We start from the raw sequence: 6,000 nt of genomic DNA, 5'->3' as shown, positions 1-6,000 counted from the left end.
TATCATTACCATATAAAAGAGCACACGCCAATATCCGAATTTCTATGCTCGAGAATGATGAGCACAAAGAAAAAAAAAACAAAAACAAAAAAAAAAAAACAAAAAAAAACTTTACCGAGTCTGAAATTGAGGTCCTGCTGGCGGAGGTAGAGGTTCGTGCGGCGACGCTTTTTATTTTATAATGTGTAAATATTCTGCGGACAAACAATGTGTTATATTTTTTCTATTGACTATTATCAAAATTACTACTTCTAGAAACAACAAATAATAATAATGGTAATTATAAAACCATTCGATTTCCAAAAGTAAGAAACTACGAATTCAAGTAAAAATTTCAGTCATCTTATAAAAAGTGAGCAATCCTACTTTTAAAATCACTTGCTATGACAACTAATAAAAAGTTTAGCATCACGAAATTCTTGTTAAACTTAAAAAAAAAAACATTATTGAAAGAAAAATTGGACATTGTCAGGAAATAGGCTGGATTCCTGGGAAAATATACAGGCAGCTACGAGCACTGGAGCCTGAACGAGACAAGACAGGACTGGTAAGCAATGCTAACTATGACAGTCAGAGCAAGGGAATAATCAACAACAACAATCTAACAAAAGATGTTTAAGGCTGATGTCTCTATTCATTTTCACAGAAGCAAAGCAGCAGATGTTATAAATAAAAACAGTTAACAATGTTACTGAATATAATAGGCTATATTAAAACCGTTATTGCACGACATAGGCCTATTCTAACAGGCTACACAGACAAAACAGTGGGAGATGCGTTTATGCATTTTTTTTCTATTTTACGCATTAGTAGTAAATCAAGACTCTCTTACACTGCATCTTTGTTGTTTATGATGAATTCGGTGCCTGCACGTACACCGCTTTTATTATTATTGCAGCTTAGATGTTCAAATAGCTGCAGTAGCCTACTCTGACTTTGCCACAAGGAAAAGTGCATAGCCTACGCCTGCTCAGACCCTGACGTGGCGGTAAGTACTTTTCCACGTCAAAGACTGTTTTTATTAATATGAACATTGCCGTGGATTTTAGCGTACACACACTCTACGATCAAATCTGTGCGCACACACATTTTATAAATGAGGCCCCTGATTACATTGCACAGTACTTCAGAGTAAGGTCTTCACAAGAAATTTGATGCAAAGTAAAAAAAAAAATAATAAAAAAAATAATAATAACGTTTACTTTTTATTCGGTCAAACTAGTCTTGTTGTCTTAGTGTTATACATGTGATCAAAAATGAATTATGAGATTAACTGGCTGTTATTTGCCCTTTCATTCTAAATGAGTACAGTATTCCCCACTGAGAGGGACTACATTGTGTTCTTATCTGTCAAGTGCACCTCCACACCAGCTCTAATCCTCCTTGAAGATTCTACGCATTAAGAGCAGCTTTTTCCCACATCATGCCCTGGGACAAGATTTTGTTTGTTTAATCCCTTTTTAGTACCTTAGAATTTCAGGTCAGTGAATAATGATGGTTTACGGACAATGTAAATAACAGTGTGATGCTAAAATGGAAAATTAACAGTATGCTGTTGATATATAACTGTGTCATCACATAGACTGTTGTGTTAGTTCACATAAGTGGAACCACTAATTAAACTGACTTGGGGAAAAAATGTCTTCAAGCATATGAAAAACACCAGACAGACATGTAAACTATGTTAAAAACTTTTTTTTTAACCACAAGGTATCTTTAATAATAATCTTTCTGCAGGTTACATCGATAGGTCAGTAGCCTAGTTCAGAGATGGTATTATTATTTGGAGATACGAGGGTCTGCATTACTTACCATTGGAGAAAGTGTAACGGTCAACTTAGATGACGTGATCCTTGATAACCAATCACATTACACCCTTGACATCATTGAATTTCAGTCAAGAGTTGTGCAACACTCAATCACCGTTTACGGATACCATAGGTATGAATAAGAAGTACCGTAAGATGAATCCCACCTGTCGCAAAAAGTCTAAAACGACTTTTTTTTTTCTGTGTAAACTCTAAAAATAGTTAAATCGAAAACTATTGTTTAGTGTAAACTATGTTGAGGATTAGCCGATAGGCTGTCAATTCATTAAACGATAAGCTGTTTCCTCACAAAAGCTGTTTATTCAGCATAGTGAAGCCTCTCCTCCATTGACATCCATTCAAACAAAACGGCCTCTGGTCTCCTTTCCTGCACCGCCAAAGCTGCAGCGTTAGCAGTAGCCATTGCGCTTTTTTGGCTAAAGGTTGCAAGCTTCCCTTCCAGTGGCTTTGAGTAGTTGGTGACCAAGTGTGCCACACACATTCTGAAAAGTGATGCCAAAAAATGTAATTTGCCATTTGGTGGCTGGCTGCAGTATAGGTCATACACCCCGCCCTCTCCTTGGAAACGGGACATAACGGGTGGCTCCAGCTCACGACCACTACAGCGCAGACTCGGGCTCCAAATGACGTAATTTTCGCAAGATGACAGCGGCCATAATCACTTTTCTATAAGTGGAAGGAAGTGGAGACTCATCGTCCATTTTTTTTTACAGTCTATGGTGGTGACAAGTGACTGTCTTTATGTGAATCATTGAATCATTCACTCAAAGAATTTGTTCAACTACCCTGAATCATTCAGAAACAAAACAAGTGATCTTTATGAGTGAGTAACCAAATCATTCTCTCATGTCTTTCAAAAATACTGATTTTGTCAGGAACAAAAAACAATTCTGTGTTGTTCAGAGATGCAATGGCTAATTTTTGGTGTAACAAAAATAGGCAATAGTAACTGCAGTTTTGTGTCTACAAAATAAGTAACACAATTTTAACTTCCTGTTGTATAAAACCATGTGAAAGTGTGTTTATTTTAGAAGGGAGTGTGTAGGTTGTTTAGATCTGGTAGTTTTAGCAGAGCAATGCCTCTCATGAGAGGGCTGATTAGCGGTCCGGTAAATCCTCTGGGAGGATGTGCTGCCACAGAAGCACTTCAGTTCCTTTTGTAGCTTTTACAGTTTTATGATTTTTAAGTGTTATTTATGTATATTGACCATAATTTTTTTTAAATGAGCTTGCCACCAGATGTCATGATGAGCTAGCCTTATGGTTACAGGTAACAATATGTTTTATCAATCCTATATCATATTCTGCAATCCCTTGACCCACAGCTAGCATAAGTGTGTGAACTGAAGACATGAGAGCTTGTGGCCTTTTCAACATATCCTTCTGTAGTCCTCTAGGTTGAAATTGGAGCCACGGTGGTTTGATTTAACTGAACTGTGAAATAGGATATGGGAGAGCAGCAAACTGTAGCAAAGAGGGTGATTAGACCTTATTTTGATTTTTTAGTTCATAGGCTCAGCACACCTGGAGCACAGGTTCAGAAGCTGTTCATTTCACTTATATTTCGTAGGATGAGGACAGTGAACCTATAGTGAGATGAGAAGAGCTCTCAGTCATGTCCATTCAGATATGTGCCCTTAATGTATTATAGCCTACCTAATGGCTCTTTGCTTTAGAGAGGCTCTAGGGAGGCTAGACATTGCTTTAGTGAACTGGACTTTTTTGTAGGTTTCACCTTCACTTGTATAGAGGCCAAATTACTTAAAATTAAATAATTAAATTAATATTTTAATATTTAAACAAATTGATAATACATCATTCAATTTTATTAACTAATTATTATTAAATTCTAATTTAGTGACTAAATTAGACATGCAGCTGAAACTAACAGACTTTGGCTGCACAGCGATTATTCAGGGTTTTGAAAACTACAGCCCTGAAAATAAATGTGTGAGTTAGCTTTTTGAAATGTTCACTGATGACTGTGAAGTGGAAATAAAGGCTGTTTGCTAAAGACTGAAAATATAAAAAAGTAGTAAGCCTAAAGAAGTAAGGGTACCCGATGGTGAAACCATTAACAAAAACAAAATGTGAATAATATTTCTTAAAAAACACATTAAGCTTAAATAACTTTCCAAATATATGACACAAATGACAGTACAATTATTAGTGGATGTTAAAGCTTGATGTCAAATGAGCACAATGTAAAACACAGGGGACTGATAATGTATGTTTACCAATGAATAAATGTTGAAGGGCATCCAAATAATTAATGTTTAAATATGTTTAATAATAATGTTTAATAATGTTAATAATAATGCACTGATTCCAGCCTCTGTACTAGATTCTGTCAAAAGATTTAGCTCTGTTTGTCTGATACCCAAAACCAGTTAACAGCAAGTCTTGTCTGATACCCAAATTCAGTCAAGCTATATGCTATTGTTTTGAGACATTTTGTAGCTAGAATAGGATGGACCGCAGATGAGTCTGGTTCTTGAACACTTCATCACCATTGGAGTTTTTTTCCATGACATAGTCTTAAAGAGATTAAGTGACAATATATGATTTAATCTAAGTATTTAATGTCATTTAGGGCCAAATGACTATCTATCATTGAAACATACATTTTCTGTAATGCTGCTTTGAAACAATCTTTATTGTAAAAAGCTATCTAAATAAACTAGAATTGAGAATTGAACTGAATATTGTCTGATACTCAAAATTGTATTACTATCAGCCCAAGATGTTGACAAAGAAAAACAGTGAAGAGTAGAAAGCAGGAGAAAAAGTTATGATGAAAATGTGCAGGGTTTATTGAATAATCTTAGTATATGATTTTATATGTTTCATTGCTCAGTTGATCTCCGTTTGTTATCAAACTGCTTCACAATATTATCCCATAAAACCTTGACACAGCGACATTCCCTCATATCTTTTACACATGAAGATAAATATTCCATGAAAATATGCAAAATATTATTATGAAACAATGATTTTATTATATTAATACATAATATTAAACAAAAATAGTAAACATTCCAAGAGCAAGGAAAATAATATAAACTTACAAAATAAGTTTTACAGATGGAGATGACAGACATGACATTACAGTCTGAGTTTCATAATTAATCGGTATGTGGATGCTGTAATTTCCAGTCTGACAGCAACCGAGAAAAGACTAATAAAGGTGATGATAAACGGGGCAACTTTTTGAGCATTATTGCTGGGCAATGTTGCCGTTAACAGGCAACCAGGTGAGACACAGGGCCCACGACCGATCTAGAAATTTGTTGCCCATTCTCAATGAGAAATTGCCCAAGCAACATTGCCTGCAACATTGCCCCGTGTATCTTCACCTTTAGAGAAATCCAAACATACCAGTGCAAAGATGAAACTCACACATAGCCTGAACTTTTTTTTTCTTTCCTGAAGATCCTGAAGTTGTTTTTTCAGAATCTTTTGACTCTCTGTATGAAGTGGCAGAGCAGCTGGGATCATGATGTTTTGGCAGTGTCCAGGAATGAGCCTGTAAACTTTGTAAGAAAAAAAAGGAGATTATGCAAAAGTTGTTGCAAAGACTCACTGCAGATGGAAATGTCAGAGAGCATTTTTCAGTCTTGAGTTCCATAATTAATCCGTTCCTGGATGCCGTGATATCCAGTCTGCCAGCAACTGAGAAAACACTAACACACCGCTACAAAGATAAAAAGCAATTAAATTCACACACAGCCAGAACTATTTTTTTGCTGACGATCCTGAAGATCTCAGTTGACAAAACATTTTCAAACTTACAAACAACAACAAGATAGCCAGCTTCTGAAAGGTGTTTGCCACGTACTGTAGCTGCACTCCTACTGTTTCTCTGGTGTCACTTTCAAATGAATCTGCATGAAAGCTATGGATGACTCTGGATTGAAACCCTACAGCCTGCCTTTTAGTGCTTAAACTAATATTAGCTTCAATCTACAGATGAAACAAAGGGTCAGCTGAACCACTGATTGCATGGAATGGCTAAGGATGGACATGAATGAATGACTGTATCTGTACTTGCTCCTCTAATTTTGGTTGACTGGAGGTTAAATAAAAGCAAAATAGGTCATTAGCATCTGACAGCCTCTAGCACCTAAAGCTAAATGTTGCCATGAAACTCGAATACAAAAAAAGTCCCATA

This window comes from Sinocyclocheilus rhinocerous, unplaced genomic scaffold (genome assembly GCF_001515625.1).
Source record: "Sinocyclocheilus rhinocerous isolate Xijiao unplaced genomic scaffold, SAMN03320098_v1.1 scaffold1252, whole genome shotgun sequence".
Taxonomy (NCBI): domain Eukaryota; kingdom Metazoa; phylum Chordata; class Actinopteri; order Cypriniformes; family Cyprinidae; genus Sinocyclocheilus; species Sinocyclocheilus rhinocerous.
This window is presented reverse-complemented; position numbering follows the sequence as displayed.